Below are 16,255 nucleotides of genomic sequence, written 5' to 3' on the forward strand. Positions count from 1 at the left end.
ACAATTTTAGTATTTCTTAAAAACTTGTAGCATTTGCTACATAACTCAAATCGTCAGCATTACATATAGGTCTTAAGGTAAGGACATGTTCTTCAAGTTGGAGGTTTCTCTTGAATTTGCCAATACTCATTGCTGGAAAATTGCTCTTAAGTGCCTGGTGCCAACAAGCTCTCACACTTTGAATTGAAGGCAGGTCGATGTATTACTTTGATTAAACAAACACCTAAACTACAATACTATGGATTAATTCTCCTGTTTATTCTATCAGTATTATAGTCAAACAGAATAGCAGGCCATTACTTGTCAACATTAAAGAAATAACCAACATTCTGAAGTATGACATCACAAGATGAAAGGATGGATTTTAGCAGAGGATTTGGAGAGTTACAGTATGTGAGCTTTGTGAAAGCACAATTTTAGTATGTCTTCAAAACTTGTAGCATTTGCTACATAAGTCAAATCATCAGCATTACATATAGGTCTTAAGGTAAAGACATGTTCTTCAAGTTGGAGGTTTCTCTTGAATTTGCCAATACTCATTGCTGGAAAATTGCTCTTAAGTGCCTGGTGCCAACAAGCTCTCACGCTTAGGAATAAACGAAAACAATGAACAAAACTTCTGTGTTAGCTAAGGAAAAGATCATGGTTTGGTAAGAAAAATGATGTAAGCCTTACCAATGACAGTTGGACTCACATAGGACTTGATGGCTACCTCCTAGTTGAAAGTCCTTGGTTTGATCTATTTGCTTTCCTAGTAAGATAAAGCACAGAAGTTATGCACAGTCCAGCAAGGCAGGGCGATGTATTACTTTGATTAAACAAACACCTAAACTACAATACTATGGATTAATTCTCCTGTTTATTCTATCAGTATCATAGTCAAACAGAATAGCAGGCCGTTACTTGACAACATCAAAGAAATAACCAACATTCTGAAGTATGACATCACAAGATGAAAGGATGGATTTTAGCCGAGGATTTGGAGAGTTACAGTATGAGAGCTTTGTGAAAGCACAATTTTAGTAGTTCTTAAAAACTTGTAGCATTTGCTACATAACTCAAATCGTCAGCATTACATATAGGTCTTAAGGTAAGGACATGTTCTTCAAGTTGGAGGTTTCTCTTGAATTTGCCAATACTCATTGCTGGAAAATTGCTCTTAAGTGCCTGGTGCCAACAAGCTCTCACGCTTAGGAATAAACGAAAACAATGAACAAAACTTCTGTGTTAGCTAAGGAAAAGATCATGGTTTGGTAAGAAAAATGATGTAAGCCTTACCAATGACAGTTGGACTCACATAGGACTTGATGGCTACCTCCTAGTTGAAAGTCCTTGGTTTGATCTATTTGCTTTCCTAGTAAGATAAAGCACAGAAGTTATGCACAGTCCAGCAAGGCAGGGCGATGTATTACTTTGATTAAACAAACACCTAAACTAGAATACTATGGATTCATTCTCCTGTTTATTCTATCAGTATCATAGTCAAACAGAATAGCAGGCCGTTACTTGACAACATCAAAGAAATAACCAACATTCTGAAGTATGACATCACAAGATGAAAGGATGGATTTTAGCCGAGGATTTGGAGAGTTACAGTATGAGAGCTTTGTGAAAGCACAATTTTAGTATTTCTTAAAAACTTGTAGCATTTGCTACATAACTCAAATCGTCAGCATTACATATAGGTCTTAAGGTAAAGACATGTTCTTCAAGTTGGAGGTTTCTCTTGAATTTGCCAATACTCATTGCTGGAAAATTGCTCTTAAGGCCTGGTGCCAACAGGCTCTCACGCTTAGGAATAAACGAAAACAATGAACAAAACTTGTGTGTTAGCTAAGGAAAAGATCATGGTTTGGTAAGAAAAATGATGTAAGCCTAACCAATGACAGTTGGACTCACATAGGACTTGATGGCTACCTCCTAGTTGAAAGTCCTTGGTTTGATCTATTTGCTTTCCTAGTAAGATAAAGCACAGACGTTATGCACAGCCATTATTCACCATGCACCTTATAACTAATCATTTAGTATTTGCCTACTTGCACATAGCTCTGTATATACATATTTATTTCTCGTTTACTGCACATATTTCTGGTTACATCTGTTGGTCCGATCACTGTCCACTTATATCTACTCTTTTATATTTTGTATTTTCAAGTTAAGTTTAAGCTTTAAGTTGTATTTAAATTGACACTTTATATTTAGGTTAAGCACTGTTGGTAATTTACTGCTCTGTGTGCCTTTGAATTGCCCCCAGGGGACAAAAAAAGTTTTTTGAATTGAATTGAATTGAATTGAAGGCAGGGCGATGTATTACTTTGATTAAACAAACACCTAAACTACAATACTATGGATTAATTCTCCTGTTTATTCTATCAGTATCATAGTCAAACAGAATAGCAGGCCGTTCCTTGACAACATCAAAGAAATAACCAACATTCTGAAGTATGACATCACAAGATGAAAGGATGGATTTTAGCCGAGGATTTGGAGAGTTACAGTATGAGAGCTTTGTGAAAGCACAATTTTAGTAGTTCTTAAAAACTTGTAGCATTTGCTACATAACTCAAATCGTCAGCATTACATATAGGTCTTAAGGTAAGGACATGTTCTTCAAGTTGGAGGTTTCTCTTGAATTTGCCAATACTCATTGCTGGAAAATTGCTCTTAAGTGCCTGGTGCCAACAAGCTCTCACGCTTAGGAATAAACGAAAACAATGAACAAAACTTCTGTGTTAGCTAAGGAAAAGATCATGGTTTGGTAAGAAAAATGATGTAAGCCTTACCAATGACAGTTGGACTCACATAGGACTTGATGGCTACCTCCTAGTTGAAAGTCCTTGGTTTGATCTATTTGCTTTCCTAGTAAGATAAAGCACAGAAGTTATGCACAGTCCAGCAAGGCAGGGCGATGTATTACTTTGATTAAACAAACACCTAAACTACAATACTATGGATTAATTCTCCTGTTTATTCTATCAGTATCATAGTCAAACAGAATAGCAGGCCGTTACTTGACAACATCAAAGAAATAACCAACATTCTGAAGTATGACATCACAAGATGAAAGGATGGATTTTAGCCGAGGATTTGGAGAGTTACAGTATGAGAGCTTTGTGAAAGCACAATTTTAGTATTTCTTAAAAACTTGTAGCATTTGCTACATAACTCAAATCGTCAGCATTACATATAGGTCTTAAGGTAAGGACATGTTCTTCAAGTTGGAGGTTTCTCTTGAATTTGCCAATACTCATTGCTGGAAAATTGCTCTTAAGTGCCTGGTGCCAACAAGCTCTCACGCTTAGGAATAAACGAAAACAATGAACAAAACTTCTGTGTTAGCTAAGGAAAAGATCATGGTTTGATAAGAAAAATGATGTAAGCCTTACCAATGACAGTTGGACTCACATAGGACTTGATGGCTACCTCCTAGTTGAAAGTCCTTGGTTTGATCTATTTGCTTTCCTAGTAAGATAAAGCACAGAAGTTATGCACAGTCCAGCAAGGCAGGGCGATGTATTACTTTGATTAAACAAACACCTAAACTACAATACTATGGATTAATTCTCCTGTTTATTCTATCAGTATCATAGTCAAACAGAATAGCAGGCCGTTCCTTGACAACATCAAAGAAATAACCAACATTCTGAAGTATGACATCACAAGATGAAAGGATGGATTTTAGCAGAGGATTTGGAGAGTTACAGTATGAGAGCTTTGTGAAAGCACAATTTTAGTAGTTCTTAAAAACTTGTAGCATTTGCTACATAACTCAAATCGTCAGCATTACATATAGGTCTTAAGGTAAGGACATGTTCTTCAAGTTGGAGGTTTCTCTTGAATTTGCCAATACTCATTGCTGGAAAATTGCTCTTAAGTGCCTGGTGCCAACAAGCTCTCACGCTTAGGAATAAACGAAAACAATGAACAAAACTTCTGTGTTAGCTAAGGAAAAGATCATGGTTTGGTAAGAAAAATGATGTAAGCCTTACCAATGACAGTTGGACTCACATAGGACTTGATGGCTACCTCCTAGTTGAAAGTCCTTGGTTTGATCTATTTGCTTTCCTAGTAAGATAAAGCACAGAAGTTATGCACAGTCCAGCAAGGCAGGGCGATGTATTACTTTGATTAAACAAACACCTAAACTACAATACTATGGATTAATTCTCCTGTTTATTCTATCAGTATCACAGTCAAACAGAATAGCAGGCCGTTACTTGACAACATCAAAGAAATAACCAACATTCTGAAGTATGACATCACAAGATGAAAGGATGGATTTTAGCCGAGGATTTGGAGAGTTACAGTATGAGAGCTTTGTGAAAGCACAATTTTAGTATTTCTTAAAAACTTGTAGCATTTGCTACATAACTCAAATCGTCAGCATTACATATAGGTCTTAAGGTAAGGACATGTTCTTCAAGTTGGAGGTTTCTCTTGAATTTGCCAATACTCATTGCTGGAAAATTGCTCTTAAGTGCCTGGTGCCAACAAGCTCTCACGCTTAGGAATAAACGAAAACAATGAACAAAACTTCTGTGTTAGCTAAGGAAAAGATCATGGTTTGATAAGAAAAATGATGTAAGCCTTACCAATGACAGTTGGACTCACATAGGACTTGATGGCTACCTCCTAGTTGAAAGTCCTTGGTTTGATCTATTTGCTTTCCTAGTAAGATAAAGCACAGAAGTTATGCACAGTCCAGCAAGGCAGGGCGATGTATTACTTTGATTAAACAAACACCTAAACTACAATACTATGGATTAATTCTCCTGTTTATTCTATCAGTATCATAGTCAAACAGAATAGCAGGCCGTTCCTTGACAACATCAAAGAAATAACCAACATTCTGAAGTATGACATCACAAGATGAAAGGATGGATTTTAGCCGAGGATTTGGAGAGTTACAGTATGAGAGCTTGGTGAAAGCACAATTTTAGTAGTTCTTAAAAACTTGTAGCATTTGCTACATAACTCAAATCGTCAGCATTACATATAGGTCTTAAGGTAAGGACATGTTCTTCAAGTTGGAGGTTTCTCTTGAATTTGCCAATACTCATTGCTGGAAAATTGCTCTTAAGTGCCTGGTGCCAACAAGCTCTCACGCTTAGGAATAAACGAAAACAATGAACAAAACTTCTGTGTTAGCTAAGGAAAATATCATGGTTTGATAAGAAAAATGATGTAAGCCTTACCAATGACAGTTGGACTCACATAGGACTTGATGGCTACCTCCTAGTTGAAAGTCCTTGGTTTGATCTATTTGCTTTCCTAGTAAGATAAAGCACAGAAGTTATGCACAGTCCAGCAAGGCAGGGCGATGTATTACTTTGATTAAACAAACACCTAAACTACAATACTATGGATTAATTCTCCTGTTTATTCTATCAGTATCATAGTCAAACAGAATAGCAGGCCGTTCCTTGACAACATCAAAGAAATAACCAACATTCTGAAGTATGACATCACAAGATGAAAGGATGGATTTTAGCCGAGGATTTGGAGAGTTACAGTATGAGAGCTTGGTGAAAGCACAATTTTAGTAGTTCTTAAAAACTTGTAGCATTTGCTACATAACTCAAATCGTCAGCATTACATATAGGTCTTAAGGTAAGGACATGTTCTTCAAGTTGGAGGTTTCTCTTGAATTTGCCAATACTCATTGCTGGAAAATTGCTCTTAAGTGCCTGGTGCCAACAAGCTCTCATGCTTAGGAATAAACGAAAACAATGAACAAAACTTCTGTGTTAGCTAAGGAAAAGATCATGGTTTGGTAAGAAAAATGATGTAAGCCTTACCAATGACAGTTGGACTCACATAGGACTTGATGGCTACCTCCTAGTTGAAAGTCCTTGGTTTGATCTATTTGCTTTCCTAGTAAGATAAAGCACAGAAGTTATGCACAGTCCAGCAAGGCAGGGCGATGTATTACTTTGATTAAACAAACACCTAAACTACAATACTATGGATTAATTCTCCTGTTTATTCTATCAGTATCATAGTCAAACAGAATAGCAGGCCGTTCCTTGACAACATCAAAGAAATAACCAACATTCTGAAGTATGACATCACAAGATGAAAGGATGGATTTTAGCCGAGGATTTGGAGAGTTACAGTATGAGAGCTTTGTGAGTGCACAATTTTAGTAGTTCTTAAAAACTTGTAGCATTTGCTACATAACTCAAATCGTCAGCATTACATATAGGTCTTAAGGTAAGGACATGTTCTTCAAGTTGGAGGTTTCTCTTGAATTTGCCAATACTCATTGCTGGAAAATTGCTCTTAAGTGCCTGGTGCCAACAAGCTCTCACACTTTGAATTGAAGGCAGGTCGATGTATTACTTTGATTAAACAAACACCTAAACTACAATACTATGGATTAATTCTCCTGTTTATTCTATCAGTATCATAGTCAAACAGAATAGCAGGCCATTACTTGACAACATCAAAGAAATAACCAACATTCTGAAGTATGACATCACAAGATGAAAGGATGGATTTTAGCCGAGGATTTGGAGAGTTACAGTATGAGAGCTTTGTGAGTGCACAATTTTAGTATTTCTTAAAAACTTGTAGCATTTGCTACATAACTCAAATCGTCAGCATTACATATAGGTCTTAAGGTAAGGACATGTTCTTCAAGTTGGAGGATTCTCTTGAATTTGCCAATACTCATTGCTGGAAAATTGCTCTTAAGTGCCTGGTGCCAACAAGCTCTCACGCTTAGGAATAAACGAAAACAATGAACCAAACTTCTGTGTTAGCTAAGGAAAAGATCATGGTTTGGTAAGAAAAATGATGTAAGCCTTACCAATGACAGTTGGACTCACATAGGACTTGATGGCTACCTCCTAGTTGAAAGTCCTTGGTTTGATCTATTTGCTTTCCTAGTAAGATAAAGCACAGAAGTTATGCACAGTCCAGCAAGGCAGGGCGATGTATTACTTTGATTAAACAAACACCTAAACTACAATACTATGGATTAATTCTCCTGTTTATTCTATCAGTATCATAGTCAAACAGAATAGCAGGCCGTTACTTGACAACATCAAAGAAATAACCAACATTCTGAAGTATGACATCACAAGATGAAAGGATGGATTTTAGCCGAGGATTTGGAGAGTTACAGTATGAGAGCTTGGTGAAAGCACAATTTTAGTAGTTCTTAAAAACTTGTAGCATTTGCTACATAACTCAAATCGTCAGCATTACATATAGGTCTTAAGGTAAGGACATGTTCTTCAAGTTGGAGGTTTCTCTTGAATTTGCCAATACTCATTGCTGGAAAATTGCTCTTAAGTGCCTGGTGCCAACAAGCTCTCACACTTTGAATTGAAGGCAGGTCGATGTATTACTTTGATTAAACAAACACCTAAACTACAATACTATGGATTAATTCTCCTGTTTATTCTATCAGTATCATAGTCAAACAGAATAGCAGGCCATTACTTGTCAACATTAAAGAAATAACCAACATTCTGAAGTATGACATCACAAGATGAAAGGATGGATTTTAGCAGAGGATTTGGAGAGTTACAGTATGTGAGCTTTGTGAAAGCACAATTTTAGTATGTCTTCAAAACTTGTAGCATTTGCTACATAAGTCAAATCATCAGCATTACATATAGGTCTTAAGGTAAAGACATGTTCTTCAAGTTGGAGGTTTCTCTTGAATTTGCCAATACTCATTGCTGGAAAATTGCTCTTAAGTGCCTGGTGCCAACAAGCTCTCACACTTAGGAATAAACGAAAACAATGAACAAAACTTCTGTGTTAGCTAAGGAAAAGATCATGGTTTGGTAAGAAAAATGATGTAAGCCTTACCAATGACAGTTGGACTCACATAGGACTTGATGGCTACCTCCTAGTTGAAAGTCCTTGGTTTGATCTATTTGCTTTCCTAGTAAGATAAAGCACAGAAGTTATGCACAGTCCAGCAAGGCAGGGCGATGTATTACTTTGATTAAACAAACACCTAAACTACAATACTATGGATTAATTCTCCTGTTTATTCTATCAGTATCATAGTCAAACAGAATAGCAGGCCGTTACTTGACAACATCAAAGAAATAACCAACATTCTGAAGTATGACATCACAAGATGAAAGGATGGATTTTAGCAGAGGATTTGGAGAGTTACAGTATGAGAGCTTTGTGAAAGCACAATTTTAGTATTTCTTAAAAACTTGTAGCATTTGCTACATAACTCAAATCGTCAGCATTACATATAGGTCTTAAGGTAAGGACATGTTCTTCAAGTTGGAGGTTTCTCTTGAATTTGCCAATACTCATTGCTGGAAAATTGCTCTTAAGTGCCTGGTGCCAACAAGCTCTCACGCTTAGGAATAAATGAAAACAATGAACAAAACTTCTGTGTTAGCTAAGGAAAAGATCATGGTTTGGTTAGAAAAATGATGTAAGCCTTACCAATGACAGTTGGACTCACATAGGACTTGATGGCTACCTCCTAGTTGAAAGTCCTTGGTTTGATCTATTTGCTTTCCTAGTAAGATAAAGCACAGAAGTTATGCACAGTCCAGCAAGGCAGGGCGATGTATTACTTTGATTAAACAAACACCTAAACTACAATACTATGGATTAATTCTCCTGTTTATTCTATCAGTATCATAGTCAAACAGAATAGCAGGCCGTTCCTTGACAACATCAAAGAAATAACCAACATTCTGAAGTATGACATCACAAGATGAAAGGATGGATTTTATCCGAGGATTTGGAGAGTTACAGTATGAGAGCTTGGTGAAAGCACAATTTTAGTAGTTCTTAAAAACTTGTAGCATTTGCTACATAACTCAAATCGTCAGCATTACATATAGGTCTTAAGGTAAGGACATGTTCTTCAAGTTGGAGGTTTCTCTTGAATTTGCCAATACTCATTGCTGGAAAATTGCTCTTAAGTGCCTGGTGCCAACAAGCTCTCACACTTTGAATTGAAGGCAGGTCGATGTATTACTTTGATTAAACAAACACCTAAACTACAATACTATGGATTAATTCTCCTGTTTATTCTATCAGTATCATAGTCAAACAGAATAGCAGGCCATTACTTGTCAACATTAAAGAAATAACCAACATTCTGAAGTATGACATCACAAGATGAAAGGATGGATTTTAGCAGAGGATTTGGAGAGTTACAGTATGAGAGCTTTGTGAAAGCACAATTTTAGTAGTTCTTAAAAACTTGTAGCATTTGCTACATAACTCAAATCGTCAGCATTACATATAGGTCTTAAGGTAAGGACATGTTCTTCAAGTTGGAGGTTTCTCTTGAATTTGCCAATACTCATTGCTGGAAAATTGCTCTTAAGTGCCTGGTGCCAACAAGCTCTCACGCTTAGGAATAAACGAAAACAATGAACAAAACTTCTGTGTTAGCTAAGGAAAAGATCATGGTTTGGTAAGAAAAATGATGTAAGCCTTACCAATGACAGTTGGACTCACATAGGACTTGATGGCTACCTCCTAGTTGAAAGTCCTTGGTTTGATCTATTTGCTTTCCTAGTAAGATAAAGCACAGAAGTTATGCACAGTCCAGCAAGGCAGGGCGATGTATTACTTTGATTAAACAAACACCTAAACTACAATACTATGGATTAATTCTCCTTTTTATTCTATCAGTATCATAGTCAAACAGAATAGCAGGCCGTTACTTGACAACATCAAAGAAATAACCAACATTCTGAAGTATGACATCACAAGATGAAAGGATGGATTTTAGCAGAGGATTTGGAGAGTTACAGTATGAGAGCTTTGTGAAAGCACAATTTCAGTAGTTCTTAAAAACTTGTAGCATTTGCTACATAACTCAAATCGTCAGCATTACATATAGGTCTTAAGGTAAGGACATGTTCTTCAAGTTGGAGGTTTCTCTTGAATTTGCCAATACTCATTGCTGGAAAATTGCTCTTAAGTGCCTGGTGCCAACAAGCTCTCACGCTTAGGAATAAACGAAAACAATGAACAAAACTTCTGTGTTAGCTAAGGAAAAGATCATGGTTTGGTAAGAAAAATGATGTAAGCCTTACCAATGACAGTTGGACTCACATAGGACTTGATGGCTACCTCCTAGTTGAAAGTCCTTGGTTTGATCTATTTGCTTTCCTAGTAAGATAAAGCACAGAAGTTATGCACAGTCCAGCAAGGCAGGGCGATGTATTACTTTGATTAAACAAACACCTAAACTACAATACTATGGATTAATTCTCCTGTTTATTCTATCAGTATCATAGTCAAACAGAATAGCAGGCCGTTCCTTGACAACATCAAAGAAATAACCAACATTCTGAAGTATGACATCACAAGATGAAAGGATGGATTTTAGACGATGATTTGGAGAGTTACAGTATGAGAGCTTGGTGAAAGCACAATTTTAGTATTTCTTAAAAACTTGTAGCATTTGCTACATAACTCAAATCGTCAGCATTACATATAGGTCTTAAGGTAAGGACATGTTCTTCAAGTTGGAGGTTTCTCTTGAATTTGCCAATACTCATTGCTGGAAAATTGCTCTTAAGTGCCTGGTGCCAACAAGCTCTCACGCTTAGGAATAAACGAAAACAATGAACAAAACTTCTGTGTTAGCTAAGGAAAAGATCATGGTTTGGTAAGAAAAATGATGTAAGCCTTACCAATGACAGTTGGACTCACATAGGACTTGATGGCTACCTCCTAGTTGAAAGTCCTTGGTTTGATCTATTTGCTTTCCTAGTAAGATAAAGCACAGAAGTTATGCACAGTCCAGCAAGGCAGGGCGATGTATTACTTTGATTAAACAAACACCTAAACTACAATACTATGGATTAATTCTCCTGTTTATTCTATCAGTATCATAGTCAAACAGAATAGCAGGCCGTTCCTTGACAACATCAAAGAAATAACCAACATTCTGAAGTATGACATCACAAGATGAAAGGATGGATTTTAGCCGATGATTTGGAGAGTTACAGTATGAGAGCTTGGTGAAAGCACAATTTTAGTAGTTCTTAAAAACTTGTAGCATTTGCTACATAACTCAAATCGTCAGCATTACATATAGGTCTTAAGGTAAGGACATGTTCTTCAAGTTGGAGGTTTCTCTTGAATTTGCCAATACTCATTGCTGGAAAATTGCTCTTAAGTGCCTGGTGCCAACAAGCTCTCACGCTTAGGAATAAACGAAAACAATGAACAAAACTTCTGTGTTAGCTAAGGAAAAGATCATGGTTTGGTAAGAAAAATGATGTAAGCCTTACCAATGACAGTTGGACTCACATAGGACTTGATGGCTACCTCCTAGTTGAAAGTCCTTGGTTTGATCTATTTGCTTTCCTAGTAAGATAAAGCACAGAAGTTATGCACAGTCCAGCAAGGCAGGGCGATGTATTACTTTGATTAAACAAACACCTAAACTACAATACTATGGATTAATTCTCCTGTTTATTCTATCAGTATCATAGTCAAACAGAATAGCAGGCCGTTACTTGACAACATCAAAGAAATAACCAACATTCTGAAGTATGACATCACAAGATGAAAGGATGGATTTTAGCAGAGGATTTGGAGAGTTACAGTATGAGAGCTTTGTGAAAGCACAATTTTAGTATTTCTTAAAAACTTGTAGCATTTGCTACATAACTCAAATCGTCAGCATTACATATAGGTCTTAAGGTAAGGACATGTTCTTCAAGTTGGAGGTTTCTCTTGAATTTGCCAATACTCATTGCTGGAAAATTGCTCTTAAGTGCCTGGTGCCAACAAGCTCTCATGCTTAGGAATAAACGAAAACAATGAACAAAACTTCTGTGTTAGCTAAGGAAAAGATCATGGTTTGGTAAGAAAAATGATGTAAGCCTTACCAATGACAGTTGGACTCACATAGGACTTGATGGCTACCTCCTAGTTGAAAGTCCTTGGTTTGATCTATTTGCTTTCCTAGTAAGATAAAGCACAGAAGTTATGCACAGTCCAGCAAGGCAGGGCGATGTATTACTTTGATTAAACAAACACCTAAACTACAATACTATGGATTAATTCTCCTGTTTATTCTATCAGTATCATAGTCAAACAGAATAGCAGGCCGTTACTTGACAACATCAAAGAAATAACCAACATTCTGAAGTATGACATCACAAGATGAAAGGATGGATTTTAGCCGAGGATTTGGAGAGTTACAGTATGAGAGCTTTGTGAAAGCACAATTTTAGTATTTCTTAAAAACTTGTAGCATTTGCTACATAACTCAAATCGTCAGCATTACATATAGGTCTTAAGGTAAGGACATGTTCTTCAAGTTGGAGGTTTCTCTTGAATTTGCCAATACTCATTGCTAGAAAATTGCTCTTAAGTGCCTGGTGCCAACAAGCTCTCACACTTTGAATTGAAGGCAGGTCGATGTATTACTTTGATTAAACAAACACCTAAACTACAATACTATGGATTAATTCTCCTGTTTATTCTATCAGTATCATAGTCAAACAGAATAGCAGGACATTACTTGACAACATCAAAGAAATAACCAACATTCTGAAGTATGACATCACAAGATGAAAGGATGGATTTTAGCCGAGGATTTGGAGAGTTACAGTTTGAGAGCTTTGTGAGTGCACAATTTTAGTATTTCTTAAAAACTTGTAGCATTTGCTACATAACTCAAATCGTCAGCATTACATATAGGTCTTAAGGTAAGGACATGTTCTTCAAGTTGGAGGTTTCTCTTGAATTTGCCAATACTCATTGCTGGAAAATTGCTCTTAAGTGCCTGGTGCCAACAAGCTCTCACGCTTAGGAATAAACGAAAACAATGAACAAAACTTCTGTGTTAGCTAAGGAAAAGATCATGGTTTGGTAAGAAAAATGATGTAAGCCTTACCAATGACAGTTGGACTCACATAGGACTTGATGGCTACCTCCTAGTTGAAAGTCCTTGGTTTGATCTATTTGCTTTCCTAGTAAGATAAAGCACAGAAGTTATGCACAGTCCAGCAAGGCAGGGCGATGTATTACTTTGATTAAACAAACACCTAAACTACAATACTATGGATTAATTCTCCTGTTTATTCTATCAGTATCATAGTCAAACAGAATAGCAGGCCGTTACTTGACAACATCAAAGAAATAACCAACATTCTGAAGTATGACATCACAAGATGAAAGGATGGATTTTAGCCGAGGATTTGGAGAGTTACAGTATGAGAGCTTTGTGAAAGCACAATTTTAGTAGTTCTTAAAAACATGTAGCATTTGCTACATAACTCAAATCGTCAGCATTACATATAGGTCTTAAGGTAAGGACATGTTCTTCAAGTTGGAGGTTTCTCTTGAATTTGCCAATACTCATTGCTGGAAAATTGCTCTTAAGTGCCTGGTGCCAACAAGCTCTCACGCTTAGGAATAAACGAAAACAATGAACAAAACTTCTGTGTTAGCTAAGGAAAAGATCATGGTTTGGTAAGAAAAATGATGTAAGCCTTACCAATGACAGTTGGACTCACATAGGACTTGATGGCTACCTCCTAGTTGAAAGTCCTTGGTTTGATCTATTTGCTTTCCTAGTAAGATAAAGCACAGAAGTTATGCACAGTCCAGCAAGGCAGGGCGATGTATTACTTTGATTAAACAAACACCTAAACTACAATACTATGGATTAATTCTCCTGTTTATTCTATCAGTATCATAGTCAAACAGAATAGCAGGCCGTTACTTGACAACATCAAAGAAATAACCAACATTCTGAAGTATGACATCACAAGATGAAAGGATGGATTTTAGCCGAGGATTTGGAGAGTTACAGTATGAGAGCTTTGTGAAAGCACAATTTTAGTATTTCTTAAAAACTTGTAGCATTTGCTACATAAGTCAAATCATCAGCATTACATATAGGTCTTAAGGTAAGGACATGTTCTTCAAGTTGGAGGTTTCTCTTGAATTTGCCAATACTCATTGCTGGAAAATTGCTCTTAAGTGCCTGGTGCCAACAAGCTCTCACGCTTAGGAATAAACGAAAACAATGAACAAAACTTCTGTGTTAGCTAAGGAAAAGATCATGGTTTGGTAAGAAAAATGATGTAAGCCTTACCAATGACAGTTGGACTCACATAGGACTTGATGGCTACCTCCTAGTTGAAAGTCCTTGGTTTGATCTATTTGCTTTCCTAGTAAGATAAAGCACAGAAGTTATGCACAGTCCAGCAAGGCAGGGCGATGTATTACTTTGATTAAACAAACACCTAAACTACAATACTATGGATTAATTCTCCTGTTTATTCTATCAGTATCATAGTCAAACAGAATAGCAGGCCGTTCCTTGACAACATCAAAGAAATAACCAACATTCTGAAGTATGACATCACAAGATGAAAGGATGGATTTTAGCCGAGGATTTGGAGAGTTACAGTATGAGAGCTTGGTGAAAGCACAATTTTAGTAGTTCTTAAAAACTTGTAGCATTTGCTACATAACTCAAATCGTCAGCATTACATATAGGTCTTAAGGTAAGGACATGTTCTTCAAGTTGGAGGTTTCTCTTGAATTTGCCAATACTCATTGCTGGAAAATTGCTCTTAAGTGCCTGGTGCCAACAAGCTCTCACGCTTAGGAATAAACGAAAACAATGAACAAAACTTCTGTGTTAGCTAAGGAAAAGATCATGGTTTGGTAAGAAAAATGATGTAAGCCTTACCAATGACAGTTGGACTCACATAGGACTTGATGGCTACCTCCTAGTTGAAAGTCCTTGGTTTGATCTATTTGCTTTCCTAGTAAGATAAAGCACAGAAGTTATGCACAGTCCAGCAAGGCAGGGCGATGTATTACTTTGATTAAACAAACACCTAAACTACAATACTATGGATTAATTCTCCTGTTTATTCTATCAGTATCATAGTCAAACAGAATAGCAGGCCGTTACTTGACAACATCAAAGAAATAACCAACATTCTGAAGTATGACATCACAAGATGAAAGGATGGATTTTAGCCGAGGATTTGGAGAGTTACAGTATGAGAGCTTGGTGAAAGCACAATTTTAGTAGTTCTTAAAAACTTGTAGCATTTGCTACATAACTCAAATCGTCAGCATTACATATAGGTCTTAAGGTAAGGACATGTTCTTCAAGTTGGAGGTTTCTCTTGAATTTGCCAATACTCATTGCTGGAAAATTGCTCTTAAGTGCCTGGTGCCAACAAGCTCTCACGCTTAGGAATAAACGAAAACAATGAACAAAACTTCTGTGTTAGCTAAGGAAAAGATCATGGTTTGGTAAGAAAAATGATGTAAGCCTTACCAATGACAGTTGGACTCACATAGGACTTGATGGCTACCTCCTAGTTGAAAGTCCTTGGTTTGATCTATTTGCTTTCCTGGTAAGATAAAGCACAGAAGTTATGCACAGTCCAGCAAGGCAGGGCGATGTATTACTTTGATTAAACAAACACCTAAACTACAATACTATGGATTAATTCTCCTGTTTATTCTATCAGTATCATAGTCAAACAGAATAGCAGGCCGTTCCTTGACAACATCAAAGAAATAACCAACATTCTGAAGTATGACATCACAAGATGAAAGGATGGATTTTAGCCGAGGATTTGGAGAGTTACAGTATGAGAGCTTGGTGAAAGCACAATTTTAGTAGTTCTTAAAAACTTGTAGCATTTGCTACATAACTCAAATCGTCAGCATTACATATAGGTCTTAAGGTAAGGACATGTTCTTCAAGTTGGAGGTTTCTCTTGAATTTGCCAATACTCATTGCTGGAAAATTGCTCTTAAGTGCCTGGTGCCAACAAGCTCTCACGCTTAGGAATAAACGAAAACAATGAACAAAACTTCTGTGTTAGCTAAGGAAAAGATCATGGTTTGGTAAGAAAAATGATGTAAGCCTTACCAATGACAGTTGGACTCACATAGGACTTGATGGCTACCTCCTAGTTGAAAGTCCTTGGTTTGATCTATTTGCTTTCCTGGTAAGATAAAGCACAGAAGTTATGCACAGTCCAGCAAGGCAGGGCGATGTATTACTTTGATTAAACAAACACCTAAACTACAATACTATGGATTAATTCTCCTGTTTATTCTATCAGTATCATAGTCAAACAGAATAGCAGGCCGTTCCTTGACAACATCAAAGAAATAACCAACATTCTGAAGTATGACATCACAAGATGAAAGGATGGATTTTAGCCGAGGATTTGGAGAGTTACAGTATGAGAGCTTGGTGAAAGCACAATTTTAGTAGTTCTTAAAAACTTGTAGCATTTGC

Source organism: Labrus bergylta, chromosome 19, assembly GCF_963930695.1.
Source record: "Labrus bergylta chromosome 19, fLabBer1.1, whole genome shotgun sequence".
In the NCBI taxonomy this organism is placed as follows: domain Eukaryota; kingdom Metazoa; phylum Chordata; class Actinopteri; order Labriformes; family Labridae; genus Labrus; species Labrus bergylta.